Source organism: Triturus cristatus, chromosome 11, assembly GCF_964204655.1.
Source record: "Triturus cristatus chromosome 11, aTriCri1.1, whole genome shotgun sequence".
Lineage (NCBI taxonomy): Eukaryota > Metazoa > Chordata > Amphibia > Caudata > Salamandridae > Triturus > Triturus cristatus.
Genome location: NC_140594.1, coordinates 1,144,082,889 through 1,144,099,395, shown reverse-complemented (window position 1 = coordinate 1,144,099,395; position 16,507 = coordinate 1,144,082,889). Strand labels below are relative to the sequence as shown.

Here is a 16,507-nt window from a genome sequence, read left to right as displayed (position 1 = left end):
GAAGAAATGGAAAGCAGCAGTACAAATAGTGGAAATGAGCATATGGGCAGCATCGGAAGCAAAGCAGCGAAGAGAAAGGGAGTAAATTCCATGAAATGCATAGAAGATTGATAAAAGCAGAACAAAAAGGGAAGAATGAAATTCAAAGCATGCCCCGAAAAACGTGTGAAGGTCCCACCTGTCATTTATGCTTCTAATTGGGTATCTTTACTTTCAAAGTATAGGGTTGATCCTTTGACGATCACTCTCTTGATTTACAGCAGAGACAGATAGTTGAGAAGTCTTTTCTCACATAGCTAGCACAAGCCTGCGCTTTTCCTTGCTGGCAGGGTGGAAATGACAGATTAGTCCTAGGAAGAAAAATCAAGCAATATTAGCAGAGGATGGTTTCGATCCATCGACCTCTGGGTTATGGGCCCAGCACGCTTCCGCTGTGCCACTCTGCTCCCTTGTGAAAGTGCTCTCTTTATGCAGAGGAGGAGCTTTCAGCGGAGTGGCAAGGGATTGGTGGGGCTCTCTCCTCATTTGCCTAAGCACATCGCAAGGTATGCTGGGTACAGAAAATCTTCATCTTCCCCACTCACATTCAGTCATAACTGAAAGTGCAGACCCTCTTAGGAATTAGCCGTTTCAGGCCTTTACCAAGACAGCAGCTCTCTGTCCCTGTCCTTTCTCTGTGATCCTAGCACTAGCATACTCAGGATTTGGCTTTACCTGGGAGCCAGAGATCTACCCGGTGAGGGCGAGGCTTTTGAGCGTTTGGGAGCGTTCGGGACGTGAGAGGACGCTGGACAGGAAACTATGCCAATTTGAAGTATCCAACCTTCCAGCTGCAGTGAGAGGCTCTTTCCGTGGAAATCTGGCACTTGGAGTCCTCTCAACTTGCCCTCTGATAAAACATTTTTCTGAGCCGCAGTTACATCCGATGGTTACAAGGTGGCGCTGCATTCAGGTGAGAGCACAAGTATGCACAAAATCTTGGGGACTTTTGCCAGATTTATCGGTGGATCTTGCCTATTATTTTCAGAGGCTAGATATCGCCTATAAATGCTTTTTAAAATAGGGATGCTGGGGTTATAATGTCTGGTCGGGGCTCAGCCCTTTCATTGCCTGCCCCCAGCAAAATATTTATTATCAGCACATGTGAGTGCTGAGTGCTTTATGGAAAATAGCATATATTGGGACAATGAATGTAGCAGATGAGGCGATCGAGATGTCTACCTACGTGTTTGTTTATATTTTTATATAACGGCTGATTATTCTGTTTCTGATATTTCAGTTTTGTGACATGTTGCATTAAAATATATCCTGCTTGGAGAATATATAAATATTTGCACTGCGTTGGCCGGGAATCGAACCCGGGTCAACTGCTTGGAAGGCAGCTATGCTCACCACTATACCACCAACGCCCTCTGATGTGTGTCCTCTAGGTTCCAGATGTTACAACGCCGAGTGCAGTGGCAATCTTGCACCCGTTCCAATGGTGCATTTGGTGTGGATTCCAACATGAAAAGCAGTAGAAATAGTCTTGCAGAGGGTAAAGAACTGGGGATTGAAACCAAGGACAAAGCTGTGCAGAAGAGAAGAAATGGAAAGCAGCAGTACAAATAGTGGAAATGAGCATATGGGCAGCATCGGAAGCAAAGCAGCGAAGAGAAAGGGAGTAAATTCCATGAAATGCATAGGAGATTGATAAAAGCAGAACAAAAAGGGAAGAATGAAATTCAAAGCATGCCCCGAAAAACGTGTGAAGGTCCCACCTGTCATTTATGCTTCTAATTGGGTACCTTTACTTTCAAAGTATAGGGTTGATCCTTTGACGATCACTCTCTTGATTTACAGCAGAGACAGATAGTTGAGAAGTCTTTTCTCACATAGCTAGCACAAGCCTGCGCTTTTCCTTGCTGGCAGGGTGGAAATGACAGATTAGTCCTAGGAAGAAAAATCAAGCAATATTAGCAGAGGATGGTTTCGATCCATCGACCTCTGGGTTATGGGCCCAGCACGCTTCCGCTGCGCCACTCTGCTCCCTTGTGAAAGTGCTCTCTTTATGCAGAGGAGGAGCTTTCAGCGGAGTGGCAAGGGATTGGTGGGGCTCTCTCCTCATTTGCCTAAGCACATCGCAAGGTATGCTGGGTACAGAAAATCTTCATCTTCCCCACTCACATTCAGTCATAACTGAAAGTGCAGACCCTCTTAGGAATTAGCCGTTTCAGGCCTTTACCAAGACAGCAGCTCTCTGTCCCTGTCCTTTCTCTGTGATCCTAGCACTAGCATACTCAGGATTTGGCTTTACCTGGGAGCCAGAGATCTACCCGGTGAGGGCGAGGCTTTTGAGCGTTTGGGAGCGTTCGGGACGTGAGAGGACGCTGGACAGGAAACTATGCCAATTTGAAGTATCCAACCTTCCAGCTGCAGTGAGAGGCTCTTTCCGTGGAAATCTGGCACTTGGAGTCCTCTCAACTTGCCCTCTGATAAAACATTTTTCTGAGCCGCAGTTACATCCGATGGTTACAAGGTGGCGCTGCATTCAGGTGAGAGCACAAGTATGCACAAAATCTTGGGGACTTTTGCCAGATTTATCGGTGGATCTTGCCTATTATTTTCAGAGGCTAGATATCGCCTATAAATGCTTTTTAAAATAGGGATGCTGGGGTTATAATGTCTGGTCGGGGCTCAGCCCTTTCATTGCCTGCCCCCAGCAAAATATTTATTATCAGCACATGTGAGTGCTGAGTGCTTTATGGAAAATAGCATATATTGGGACAATGAATGTAGCAGATGAGGCGATCGAGATGTCTACCTACGTGTTTGTTTATTTTTTTATATAACGGCTGATTATTCTGTTTCTGATATTTCAGTTTTGTGACATGTTGCATTAAAATATATCCTGCTTGGAGAATATATAAATTTTTGCACTGCGTTGGCCGGGAATCGAACCCGGGTCAACTGCTTGGAAGGCAGCTATGCTCACCACTATACCACCAACGCCCTCTGATGTGTGTCCTCTAGGTTCCAGATGTTACAACGCCGAGTGCAGTGGCAATCTTGCACCCGTTCCAATGGTGCATTTGGTGTGGATTCCAACATGAAAAGCAGTAGAAATTGTCTTGCAGAGGGTAAAGAACTGGGGATTGAAACCAAGGACAAAGCTGTGCAGAAGAGAAGAAATGGAAAGCAGCAGTACAAATAGTGGAAATGAGCATATGGGCAGCATCGGAAGCAAAGCAGCGAAGAGAAAGGGAGTAAATTCCATGAAATGCATAGGAGATTGATAAAAGCAGAACAAAAAGGGAAGAATGAAATTCAAAGCATGCCCCGAAAAACGTGTGAAGGTCCCACCTGTCATTTATGCTTCTAATTGGGTATCTTTACTTTCAAAGTATAGGGTTGATCCTTTGACGATCACTCTCTTGATTTACAGCAGAGACAGATAGTTGAGAAGTCTTTTCTCACATAGCTAGCACAAGCCTGCGCTTTTCCTTGCTGGCAGGGTGGAAATGACAGATTAGTCCTAGGAAGAAAAATCAAGCAATATTAGCAGAGGATGGTTTCGATCCATCGACCTCTGGGTTATGGGTCCAGCACGCTTCCGCTGCGCCACTCTGCTCCCTTGTGAAAGTGCTCTCTTTATGCAGAGGAGGAGCTTTCAGCGGAGTGGCAAGGGATTGGTGGGGCTCTCTCCTCATTTGCCTAAGCACATCGCAAGGTATGCTGGTACAGAAAATCTTCATCTTCCCCACTCACATTCAGTCATAACTGAAAGTGCAGACCCTCTTAGGAATTAGCCGTTTCAGGCCTTTACCAAGACAGCAGCTCTCTGTCCCTGTCCTTTCTCTGTGATCCTAGCACTAGCATACTCAGGATTTGGCTTTACCTGGGAGCCAGAGATCTACCCGGTGAGGGCTTGCCCGGTGTGAGGCTTTTGAGCGTTTGGGAGCGTTCGGGACGTGAGAGGACGCTGGACAGGAAACTATGCCAATTTGAAGTATCCAACCTTCCAGCTGCAGTGAGAGGCTCTTTCCGTGGAAATCTGGCACTTGGAGTCCTCTCAACTCGCCCTCTGATAAAACATTTTTCTGAGCCGCAGTTACATCCGATGGTTACAAGGTGGCGCTGCATTCAGGTGAGAGCACAAGTATGCACAAAATCTTGGGGACTTTTGCCAGATTTATCGGTGGATCTTGCCTATTATTTTCAGAGGCTAGATATCGCCTATAAATGCTTTTTAAAATAGGGATGCTGGGGTTATAATGTCTGGTCGGGGCTCAGCCCTTTCATTGCCTGCCCCCAGCAAAATATTTATTATCAGCACATGTGAGTGCTGAGTGCTTTATGGAAAATAGCATATATTGGGACAATGAATGTAGCAGATGAGGCGATCGAGATGTCTACCTACGTGTTTGTTTATTTTTTTATATAACGGCTGATTATTCTGTTTCTGATATTTCAGTTTTGTGACATGTTGCATTAAAATATATCCTGCTTGGAGAATATATAAATATTTGCACTGCGTTGGCCGGGAATCGAACCCAGGTCAACTGCTTGGAAGGCAGCTATGCTCACCACTATACCACCAACGCCCTCTGATGTGTGTCCTCTAGGTTCCAGATGTTACAACGCCGAGTGCAGTGGCAATCTTGCACCCGTTCCAATGGTGCATTTGGTGTGGATTCCAACATGAAAAGCAGTAGAAATAGTCTTGCAGAGGGTAAAGAACTGGGGATTGAAACCAAGGACAAAGCTGTGCAGAAGAGAAGAAATGGAAAGCAGCAGTACAAATAGTGGAAATGAGCATATGGGCAGCATCGGAAGCAAAGCAGCGAAGAGAAAGGGAGTAAATTCCATGAAATGCATAGGAGATTGATAAAAGCAGAACAAAAAGGGAAGAATGAAATTCAAAGCATGCCCCGAAAAACGTGTGAAGGTCCCACCTGTCATTTATGCTTCTAATTGGGTATCTTTACTTTCAAAGTATAGGGTTGATCCTTTGACGATCACTCTCTTGATTTACAGCAGAGACAGATAGTTGAGAAGTCTTTTCTCACATAGCTAGCACAAGCCTGCGCTTTTCCTTGCTGGCAGGGTGGAAATGACAGATTAGTCCTAGGAAGAAAAATCAAGCAATATTAGCAGAGGATGGTTTCGATCCATCGACCTCTGGGTTATGGGCCCAGCACGCTTACGCTGCGCCACTCTGCTCCCTTGTGAAAGTGCTCTCTTTATGCAGAGGAGGAGCTTTCAGCGGATTGGCAAGGGATTGGTGGGGTTCTCTCCTCATTTGCCTAAGCACATCGCAAGGTATGCTGGGTACAGAAAATCTTCATCTTCCCCACTCACATTCAGTCATAACTGAAAGTGCAGACCCTCTTAGGAATTAGCCGTTTCAGGCCTTTACCAAGACAGCAGCTCTCTGTCCCTGTCCTTTCTCTGTGATCCTAGCACTAGCATACTCAGGATTTGGCTTTACCTGGGAGCCAGAGATCTACCTGGTGACGGCTTGCCCGGTGTGAGGCTTTTGAGCGTTTGGGAGCGTTCGGGACGTGAGAGGACGCTGGACAGGAAACTATGCCAATTTGAAGTATCCAACCTTCCAGCTGCAGTGAGAGGCTCTTTCCGTGGAAATCTGGCACTTGGAGTCCTCTCAACTTGCCCTCTGATAAAACATTTTTCTGAGCCGCAGTTACATCCGATGGTTACAAGGTGGCGCTGCATTCAGGTGAGAGCACAAGTATGCACAAAATCTTGGGGACTTTTGCCAGATTTATCGGTGGATCTTGCCTATTATTTTCAGAGGCTAGATATCGCCTATAAATGCTTTTTAAAATAGGGATGCTGGGGTTATAATGTCTGGTCGGGGCTCAGCCCTTTCATTGCCTGCCCCCAGCAAAATATTTATTATCAGCACATGTGAGTGCTGAGTGCTTTATGGAAAATAGCATATATTGGGACAATGAATGTAGCAGATGAGGCGATCGAGATGTCTACCTACGTGTTTGTTTATTTTTTTATATAACGGCTGATTATTCTGTTTCTGATATTTCAGTTTTGTGACATGTTGCATTAAAATATATCCTGCTTGGAGAATATATAAATATTTGCACTGCGTTGGCCGGGAATCGAACCCGGGTCAACTGCTTGGAAGGCAGCTATGCTCACCACTATACCACCAACGCCCTCTGAAGTGTGTCCTCTAGGTTCCAGATGTTACAACGCCAAGTGCAGTGGCAATCTTGCACCCGTTCCAATGGTGCATTTGGTGTGGATTCCAACATGAAAAGCAGTAGAAATTGTCTTGCAGAGGGTAAAGAACTGGGGATTGAAACCAAGGACAAAGCTGTGCAGAAGAGAAGAAATGGAAAGCAGCAGTACAAATAGTGGAAATGAGCATATGGGCAGCATCGGAAGCAAAGCAGCGAAGAGAAAGGGAGTAAATTCCATGAAATGCATAGAAGATTGATAAAAGCAGAACAAAAAGGGAAGAATGAAATTCAAAGCATGCCCCGAAAAACGTGTGAAGGTCCCACCTGTCATTTATGCTTCTAATTGGGTATCTTTACTTTCAAAGTATAGGGTTGATCCTTTGACGATCACTCTCTTGATTTACAGCAGAGACAGATAGTTGAGAAGTCTTTTCTCACATAGCTAGCACAAGCCTGCGCTTTTCCTTGCTGGCAGGGTGGAAATGACAGATTAGTCCTAGGAAGAAAAATCAAGCAATATTAGCAGAGGATGGTTTCGATCCATCGACCTCTGGGTTATGGGCCCAGCACGCTTCCGCTGCGCCACTCTGCTCCCTTGTGAAAGTGCTCTCTTTATGCAGAGGAGGAGCTTTCAGCGGAGTGGCAAGGGATTGGTGGGGCTCTCTCCTCATTTGCCTAAGCACATCGCAAGGTATGCTGGGTACAGAAAATCTTCATCTTCCCCACTCACATTCAGTCACAACTGAAAGTCAGACCCTCTTAGGAATTAGCCGTTTCAGGCCTTTACCAAGACAGCAGCTCTCTGTCCCTGTCCTTTCTCTGTGATCCTAGCACTAGCATACTCAGGATTTGGCTTTACCTGGGAGCCAGAGATCTACCCGGTGAGGGCGAGGCTTTTGAGCGTTTGGGAGCGTTCGGGACGTGAGAGGACGCTGGACAGGAAACTATGCCAATTTGAAGTATCCAACCTTCCAGCTGCAGTGAGAGGCTCTTTCCGTGGAAATCTGGCACTTGGAGTCCTCTCAACTTGCCCTCTGATAAAACATTTTTCTGAGCCGCAGTTACATCCGATGGTTACAAGGTGGCGCTGCATTCAGGTGAGAGCACAAGTATGCACAAAATCTTGGGGACTTTTGCCAGATTTATCGGTGGATCTTGCCTATTATTTTCAGAGGCTAGATATCGCCTATAAATGCTTTTTAAAATAGGGATGCTGGGGTTATAATGTCTGGTCGGGGCTCAGCCCTTTCATTGCCTGCCCCCAGCAAAATATTTATTATCAGCACATGTGAGTGCTGAGTGCTTTATGGAAAATAGCATATATTGGGACAATGAATGTAGCAGATGAGGCGATCGAGATGTCTACCTACGTGTTTGTTTATATTTTTATATAACGGCTGATTATTCTGTTTCTGATATTTCAGTTTTGTGACATGTTGCATTAAAATATATCCTGCTTGGAGAATATATAAATATTTGCACTGCGTTGGCCGGGAATCGAACCCGGGTCAACTGCTTGGAAGGCAGCTATGCTCACCACTATACCACCAACGCCCTCTGATGTGTGTCCTCTAGGTTCCAGATGTTACAACGCCGAGTGCAGTGGCAATCTTGCACCCGTTCCAATGGTGCATTTGGTGTGGATTCCAACATGAAAAGCAGTAGAAATAGTCTTGCAGAGGGTAAAGAACTGGGGATTGAAACCAAGGACAAAGCTGTGCAGAAGAGAAGAAATGGAAAGCAGCAGTACAAATAGTGGAAATGAGCATATGGGCAGCATCGGAAGCAAAGCAGCGAAGAGAAAGGGAGTAAATTCCATGAAATGCATAGGAGATTGATAAAAGCAGAACAAAAAGGGAAGAATGAAATTCAAAGCATGCCCCGAAAAACGTGTGAAGGTCCCACCTGTCATTTATGCTTCTAATTGGGTACCTTTACTTTCAAAGTATAGGGTTGATCCTTTGACGATCACTCTCTTGATTTACAGCAGAGACAGATAGTTGAGAAGTCTTTTCTCACATAGCTAGCACAAGCCTGCGCTTTTCCTTGCTGGCAGGGTGGAAATGACAGATTAGTCCTAGTAAGAAAAATCAAGCAATATTAGCAGAGGATGGTTTCGATCCATCGACCTCTGGGTTATGGGCCCAGCACGCTTACGCTGCGCCACTCTGCTCCCTTGTGAAAGTGCTCTCTTTATGCAGAGGAGGAGCTTTCAGCGGAGTGGCAAGGGATTGGTGGGGCTCTCTCCTCATTTGCCTAAGCACATCGCAAGGTATGCTGGGTACAGAAAATCTTCATCTTCCCCACTCACATTCAGTCATAACTGAAAGTGCAGACCCTCTTAGGAATTAGCCGTTTCAGGCCTTTACCAAGACAGCAGCTCTCTGTCCCTGTCCTTTCTCTGTGATCCTAGCACTAGCATACTCAGGATTTGGCTTTACCTGGGAGCCAGAGATCTACCCGGTGAGGGCTTGCCCGGTGTGAGGCTTTTGAGCGTTTGGGAGCGTTCGGGACGTGAGAGGACGCTGGACAGGAAACTATGCCAATTTGAAGTATCCAACCTTCCAGCTGCAGTGAGAGGCTCTTTCCGTGGAAATCTGGCACTTGGAGTCCTCTCAACTTGCCCTCTGATAAAACATTTTTCTGAGCCGCAGTTACATCCGATGGTTACAAGGTGGCGCTGCATTCAGGTGAGAGCACAAGTATGCACAAAATCTTGGGGACTTTTGCCAGATTTATCGGTGGATCTTGCCTATTATTTTCAGAGGCTAGATATCGCCTATAAATGCTTTTTAAAATAGGGATGCTGGGGTTATAATGTCTGGTCGGGGCTCAGCCCTTTCATTGCCTGCCCCCAGCAAAATATTTATTATCAGCACATGTGAGTGCTGAGTGCTTTATGGAAAATAGCATATATTGGGACAATGAATGTAGCAGATGAGGCGATCGAGATGTCTACCTACGTGTTTGTTTATTTTTTTATATAACGGCTGATTATTCTGTTTCTGATATTTCAGTTTTGTGACATGTTGCATTAAAATATATCCTGCTTGGAGAATATATAAATATTTGCACTGCGTTGGCCGGGAATCGAACCCGGGTCAACTGCTTGGAAGGCAGCTATGCTCACCACTATACCACCAACGCCCTCTGATGTGTGTCCTCTAGGTTCCAGATGTTACAACGCCGAGTGCAGTGGCAATCTTGCACCCGTTCCAATGGTGCATTTGGTGTGGATTCCAACATGAAAAGCAGTAGAAATTGTCTTGCAGAGGGTAAAGAACTGGGGATTGAAACCAAGGACAAAGCTGTGCAGAAGAGAAGAAATGGAAAGCAGCAGTACAAATAGTGGAAATGAGCATATGGGCAGCATCGGAAGCAAAGCAGCGAAGAGAAAGGGAGTAAATTCCATGAAATGCATAGAAGATTGATAAAAGCAGAACAAAAAGGGAAGAATGAAATTCAAAGCATGCCCCGAAAAACGTGTGAAGGTCCCACCTGTCATTTATGCTTCTAATTGGGTATCTTTACTTTCAAAGTATAGGGTTGATCCTTTGACGATCACTCTCTTGATTTACAGCAGAGACAGATAGTTGAGAAGTCTTTTCTCACATAGCTAGCACAAGCCTGCGCTTTTCCTTGCTGGCAGGGTGGAAATGACAGATTAGTCCTAGGAAGAAAAATCAAGCAATATTAGCAGAGGATGGTTTCGATCCATCGACCTCTGGGTTATGGGACCAGCACGCTTCCGCTGCGCCACTATGCTCCCTTGTGAAAGTGCTCTCTTTATGCAGAGGAGGAGCTTTCAGCGGAGTGGCAAGGGATTGGTGGGGCTCTCTCCTCATTTGCCTAAGCACATCGCAAGGTATGCTGGGTACAGAAAATCTTCATCTTCCCCACTCACATTCAGTCATAACTGAAAGTGCAGACCCTCTTAGGAATTAGCCGTTTCAGGCCTTTACCAAGACAGCAGCTCTCTGTCCCTGTCCTTTCTCTGTGATCCTAGCACTAGCATACTCAGGATTTGGCTTTACCTGGGAGCCAGAGATCTACCCGGTGAGGGCGAGGCTTTTGAGCGTTTGGGAGCGTTCGGGACGTGAGAGGACGCTGGACAGGAAACTATGCCAATTTGAAGTATCCAACCTTCCAGCTGCAGTGAGAGGCTCTTTCCGTGGAAATCTGGCACTTGGAGTCCTCTCAACTTGCCCTCTGATAAAACATTTTTCTGAGCCGCAGTTACATCCGATGGTTACAAGGTGGCGCTACATTCAGGTGAGAGCACAAGTATGCACAAAATCTTGGGGACTTTTGCCAGATTTATCGGTGGATCTTGCCTATTATTTTCAGAGGCTAGATATCGCCTATAAATGCTTTTTAAAATAGGGATGCTGGGGTTATAATGTCTGGTCGGGGCTCAGCCCTTTCATTGCCTGCCCCCAGCAAAATATTTATTATCAGCACATGTGAGTGCTGAGTGCTTTATGGAAAATAGCATATATTGGGACAATGAATGTAGCAGATGAGGCGATCGAGATGTCTACCTACGTGTTTGTTTATTTTTTTATATAACGGCTGATTATTCTGTTTCTGATATTTCAGTTTTGTGACATGTTGCATTAAAATATATCCTGCTTGGAGAATATATAAATATTTGCACTGCGTTGGCCGGGAATCGAACCTGGGTCAACTGCTTGGAAGGCAGCTATGCTCACCACTATACCACCAACGCCCTCTGATGTGTGTTCTCTAGGTTCCAGATGTTACAACGCCGAGTGCAGTGGCAATCTTGCACCCGTTCCAATGGTGCATTTGGTGTGGATTCCAACATGAAAAGCAGTAGAAATTGTCTTGCAGAGGGTAAAGAACTGGGGATTGAAACCAAGGACAAAGCTGTGCAGAAGAGAAGAAATGGAAAGCAGCAGTACAAATAGTGGAAATGAGCATATGGGCAGCATCGGAAGCAAAGCAGCGAAGAGAAAGGGAGTAAATTCCATGAAATGCATAGGAGATTGATAAAAGCAGAACAAAAAGGGAAGAATGAAATTCAAAGCATGCCCCGAAAAACGTGTGAAGGTCCCACCTGTCATTTATGCTTCTAATTGGGTACCTTTACTTTCAAAGTATAGGGTTGATCCTTTGACGATCACTCTCTTGATTTACAGCAGAGACAGATAGTTGAGAAGTCTTTTCTCACATAGCTAGCACAAGCCTGCGCTTTTCCTTGCTGGCAGGGTGGAAATGACAGATTAGTCCTAGGAAGAAAAATCAAGCAATATTAGCAGAGGATGGTTTCGATCCATCGACCTCTGGGTTATGGGCCCAGCACGCTTACGCTGCGCCACTCTGCTCCCTTGTGAAAGTGCTCTCTTTATGCAGAGGAGGAGCTTTCAGCGGAGTGGCAAGGGATTGGTGGGGCTCTCTCCTCATTTGCCTAAGCACATCGCAAGGTATGCTGGGTACAGAAAATCTTCATCTTCCCCACTCACATTCAGTCATAACTGAAAGTGCAGACCCTCTTAGGAATTAGCCGTTTCAGGCCTTTACCAAGACAGCAGCTCTCTGTCCCTGTCCTTTCTCTGTGATCCTAGCACTAGCATACTCAGGATTTGGCTTTACCTGGGAGCCAGAGATGTACCCGGTGAGGGCTTGCCCGGTGTGAGGCTTTTGAGCGTTTGGGAGCGTTCGGGACGTGAGAGGACGCTGGACAGGAAACTATGCCAATTTGAAGTATCCAACCTTCCAGCTGCAGTGAGAGGCTCTTTCCGTGGAAATCTGGCACTTGGAGTCCTCTCAACTTGCCCTCTGATAAAACATTTTTCTGAGCCGCAGTTACATCCGATGGTTACAAGGTGGCGCTGCATTCAGGTGAGAGCACAAGTATGCACAAAATCTTGGGGACTTTTGCCAGATTTATCGGTGGATCTTGCCTATTATTTTCAGAGGCTAGATATCGCCTATAAATGCTTTTTAAAATAGGGATGCTGGGGTTATAATGTCTGGTCGGGGCTCAGCCCTTTCATTGCCTGCCCCCAGCAAAATATTTATTATCAGCACATGTGAGTGCTGAGTGCTTTATGGAAAATAGCATATATTGGGACAATGAATGTAGCAGATGAGGCGATCGAGATGTCTACCTACGTGTTTGTTTATTTTTTTATATAACGGCTGATTATTCTGTTTCTGATATTTCAGTTTTGTGACATGTTGCATTAAAATATATCCTGCTTGGAGAATATATAAATATTTGTACTGCGTTGGCCGGGAATCGAATCCGGGTCAACTGCTTGGAAGGCAGCTATGCTCACCACTATACCACCAACGCCCTCTGATGTGTGTCCTCTAGGTTCCAGATGTTACAACGCCGAGTGCAGTGGCAATCTTGCACCCGTTCCAATGGTGCATTTGGTGTGGATACCAACATGAAAAGCAGTAGAAATTGTCTTGCAGAGGGTAAAGAACTGGGGATTGAAACCAAGGACAAAGCTGTGCAGAAGAGAAGAAATGGAAAGCAGCAGTACAAATAGTGGAAATGAGCATATGGGCAGCATCGGAAGCAAAGCAGCGAAGAGAAAGGGAGTAAATTCCATGAAATGCATAGGAGATTGATAAAAGCAGAACAAAAAGGGAAGAATTAAATTCAAAGCATGCCCCGAAAAACGTGTGAAGGTCCCACCTGTCATTTATGCTTCTAATTGGGTATCTTTACTTTCAAAGTATAGGGTTGATCCTTTGACGATCACTCTCTTGATTTACAGCAGAGACAGATAGTTGAGAAGTCTTTTCTCACATAGCTAGCACAAGCCTGCGCTTTTCCTTGCTGGCAGGGTGGAAATGACAGATTAGTCCTAGGAAGAAAAATCAAGCAATATTAGCAGAGGATGGTTTCGATCCATCGACCTCTGGGTTATGGGCCCAGCACGCTTACGCTGCGCCACTCTGCTCCCTTGTGAAAGTGCTCTCTTTATGCAGAGGAGGAGCTTTCAGCGGAGTGGCAAGGGATTGGTGGGGCTCTCTCCTCATTTGCCTAAGTACATCACAAGGTATGCTGGGTACAGAAAATCTTCATCTTCCCCACTCACATTCAGTCATAACTGAAAGTGCAGACCCTCTTAGGAATTAGCCGTTTCAGGCCTTTACCAAGACAGCAGTTCTCTGTCCCTGTCCTTTCTCTGTGATCCTAGCACTAGCATACTCAGGATTTGGCTTTACCTGGGAGCCAGAGATCTACCCGGTGAGGGCGAGGCTTTTGAGCGTTTGGGAGCGTTCGGGACGTGAGAGGACGCTGGACAGGAAACTATGCCAATTTGAAGTATCCAACCTTCCAGCTGCAGTGAGAGGCTCTTTCCGTGGAAATCTGGCACTTGGAGTCCTCTCAACTTGCCCTCTGATAAAACATTTTTCTGAGCCGCAGTTACATCCGATGGTTACAAGGTGGCGCTGCATTCAGGTGAGAGCACAAGTATGCACAAAATCTTGGGGACTTTTGCCAGATTTATCGGTGGATCTTGCCTATTATTTTCAGAGGCTAGATATCGCCTATAAATGCTTTTTAAAATAGGGATGCTGGGGTTATAATGTCTGGTCGGGGCTCAGCCCTTTCATTGCCTGCCCCCAGCAAAATATTTATTATCAGCACATGTGAGTGCTGAGTGCTTTATGGAAAATAGCATATATTGGGACAATGAATGTAGCAGATGAGGCGATCGAGATGTCTACCTACGTGTTTGTTTATTTTTTTATATAACGGCTGATTATTCTGTTTCTGATATTTCAGTTTTGTGACATGTTGCATTAAAATATATCCTGCTTGGAGAATATATAAATATTTGCACTGCGTTGGCCGGGAATCGAACCCGGGTCAACTGCTTGGAAGGCAGCTATGCTCACCACTATACCACCAACGCCCTCTGAAGTGTGTCCTCTAGGTTCCAGATGTTACAACGCCAAGTGCAGTGGCAATCTTGCACCCGTTCCAATGGTGCATTTGGTGTGGATTCCAACATGAAAAGCAGTAGAAATTGTCTTGCAGAGGGTAAAGAACTGGGGATTGAAACCAAGGACAAAGCTGTGCAGAAGAGAAGAAATGGAAAGCAGCAGTACAAATAGTGGAAATGAGCATATGGGCAGCATCGGAAGCAAAGCAGCGAAGAGAAAGGGAGTAAATTCCATGAAATGCATAGAAGATTGATAAAAGCAGAACAAAAAGGGAAGAATGAAATTCAAAGCATGCCCCGAAAAACGTGTGAAGGTCCCACCTGTCATTTATGCTTCTAATTGGGTATCTTTACTTTCAAAGTATAGGGTTGATCCTTTGACGATCACTCTCTTGATTTACAGCAGAGACAGATAGTTGAGAAGTCTTTTCTCACATAGCTAGCACAAGCCTGCGCTTTTCCTTGCTGGCAGGGTGGAAATGACAGATTAGTCCTAGGAAGAAAAATCAAGCAATATTAGCAGAGGATGGTTTCGATCCATCGACCTCTGGGTTATGGGCCCAGCACGCTTCCGCTGCGCCACTCTGCTCCCTTGTGAAAGTGCTCTCTTTATGCAGAGGAGGAGCTTTCAGCGGAGTGGCAAGGGATTGGTGGGGCTCTCTCCTCATTTGCCTAAGCACATCGCAAGGTATGCTGGGTACAGAAAATCTTCATCTTCCCCACTCACATTCAGTCATAACTGAAAGTGCAGACCCTCTTAGGAATTAGCCGTTTCAGGCCTTTACCAAGACAGCAGCTCTCTGTCCCTGTCCTTTCTCTGTGATCCTAGCACTAGCATACTCAGGATTTGGCTTTACCTGGGAGCCAGAGATCTACCCGGTGAGGGCGAGGCTTTTGAGCGTTTGGGAGCGTTCGGGACGTGAGAGGACGCTGGACAGGAAACTATGCCAATTTGAAGTATCCAACCTTCAAGCTGCAGTGAGAGGCTCTTTCCGTGGAAATCTGGCACTTGGAGTCCTCTCAACTTGCCCTCTGATAAAACATTTTTCTGAGCCTCAGTTACATCCGATGGTTACAAGGTGGCGCTGCATTCAGGTGAGAGCACAAGTATGCACAAAATCTTGGGGACTTTTGCCAGATTTATCGGTGGATCTTGCCTATTATTTTCAGAGGCTAGATATCGCCTATAAATGCTTTTTAAAATAGGGATGCTGGGGTTATAATGTCTGGTCGGGGCTCAGCCCTTTCATTGCCTGCCCCCAGCAAAATATTTATTATCAGCACATGTGAGTGCTGAGTGCTTTATGGAAAATAGCATATATTGGGACAATGAATGTAGCAGATGAGGCGATCGAGATGTCTACCTACGTGTTTGTTTATTTTTTTATATAACGGCTGATTATTCTGTTTCTGATATTTCAGTTTTGTGACATGTTGCATTAAAATATATCCTGCTTGGAGAATATATAAATATTTGCACTGCGTTGGCCGGGAATCGAACCCGGGTCAACTGCTTGGAAGGCAGCTATGCTCACCACTATACCACCAACGCCCTCTGATGTGTGTCCTCTAGGTTCCAGATGTTACAACGCCGAGTGCAGTGGCAATCTTGCACCCGTTCCAATGGTGCATTTGGTGTGGATTCCAACATGAAAAGCAGTAGAAATTGTCTTGCAGAGGGTAAAGAACTGGGGATTGAAACCAAGGACAAAGCTGTGCAGAAGAGAAGAAATGGAAAGCAGCAGTACAAATAGTGGAAATGAGCATATGGGCAGCATCGGAAGCAAAGCAGCGAAGAGAAAGGGAGTAAATTCCATGAAATGCATAGGAGATTGATAAAAGCAGAACAAAAAGGGAAGAATGAAATTCAAAGCATGCCCCGAAAAACGTGTGAAGGTCCCACCTGTCATTTATGCTTCTAATTGGGTATCTTTACTTTCAAAGTATAGGGTTGATCCTTTGACGATCACTCTCTTGATTTACAGCAGAGACAGATAGTTGAGAAGTCTTTTCTCACATAGCTAGCACAAGCCTGCGCTTTTCCTTGCTGGCAGGGTGGAAATGACAGATTAGTCCTAGGAAGAAAAATCAAGCAATATTAGCAGAGGATGGTTTCGATCCATCGACCTCTGGGTTATGGGCCCAGCACGCTTCCGCTGCGCCACTCTGCTCCCTTTTGAAAGTGCTCTCTTTATGCAGAGGAGGAGCTTTCAGCGGAGTGGCAAGGGATTGGTGGGGCTCTCTCCTCTTTTGCCTAAGCACATCGCAAGGTATGCTGGGTACAGAAAATCTTCATCTTCCCCACTCACATTCAGTCATAACTGAAAGTGCAGACCCTCTTAGGAATTAGCCGTTTCAGGCCTTTACCAA

General features: G+C 45.6%; 8 non-coding genes across 8 annotated transcripts; all 8 read right to left on the bottom strand.

Moving 5' to 3' along the window:
• Nucleotides 1–1,337: 1,337 nt before the first annotated feature.
• On the bottom strand, nucleotides 1,338–1,409 carry TRNAG-UCC (transfer RNA glycine (anticodon UCC)). Its single transcript has one exon. It is a non-coding gene; the product is annotated as a tRNA-Gly (tRNA).
• Nucleotides 1,410–2,919: 1,510 nt separating this feature from the next.
• TRNAG-UCC (transfer RNA glycine (anticodon UCC)) lies at nucleotides 2,920–2,991 on the bottom strand. The gene has a single exon. It is a non-coding gene; the product is annotated as a tRNA-Gly (tRNA).
• Nucleotides 2,992–4,511: 1,520 nt separating this feature from the next.
• TRNAG-UCC (transfer RNA glycine (anticodon UCC)) lies at nucleotides 4,512–4,583 on the bottom strand. The gene has a single exon. It is a non-coding gene; the product is annotated as a tRNA-Gly (tRNA).
• Nucleotides 4,584–6,104: 1,521 nt separating this feature from the next.
• TRNAG-UCC (transfer RNA glycine (anticodon UCC)) lies at nucleotides 6,105–6,176 on the bottom strand. Its single transcript has one exon. It is a non-coding gene; the product is annotated as a tRNA-Gly (tRNA).
• Nucleotides 6,177–7,685: 1,509 nt separating this feature from the next.
• On the bottom strand, nucleotides 7,686–7,757 carry TRNAG-UCC (transfer RNA glycine (anticodon UCC)). Its single transcript has one exon. It is a non-coding gene; the product is annotated as a tRNA-Gly (tRNA).
• A 1,521-nt stretch (nucleotides 7,758–9,278) lies between these two features.
• On the bottom strand, nucleotides 9,279–9,350 carry TRNAG-UCC (transfer RNA glycine (anticodon UCC)). The gene has a single exon. It is a non-coding gene; the product is annotated as a tRNA-Gly (tRNA).
• A 4,685-nt stretch (nucleotides 9,351–14,035) lies between these two features.
• Nucleotides 14,036–14,107, bottom strand: TRNAG-UCC (transfer RNA glycine (anticodon UCC)). Its single transcript has one exon. It is a non-coding gene; the product is annotated as a tRNA-Gly (tRNA).
• A 1,510-nt stretch (nucleotides 14,108–15,617) lies between these two features.
• Nucleotides 15,618–15,689, bottom strand: TRNAG-UCC (transfer RNA glycine (anticodon UCC)). Its single transcript has one exon. It is a non-coding gene; the product is annotated as a tRNA-Gly (tRNA).
• Between the last annotated feature and the right edge of the window lie 818 nt (nucleotides 15,690–16,507).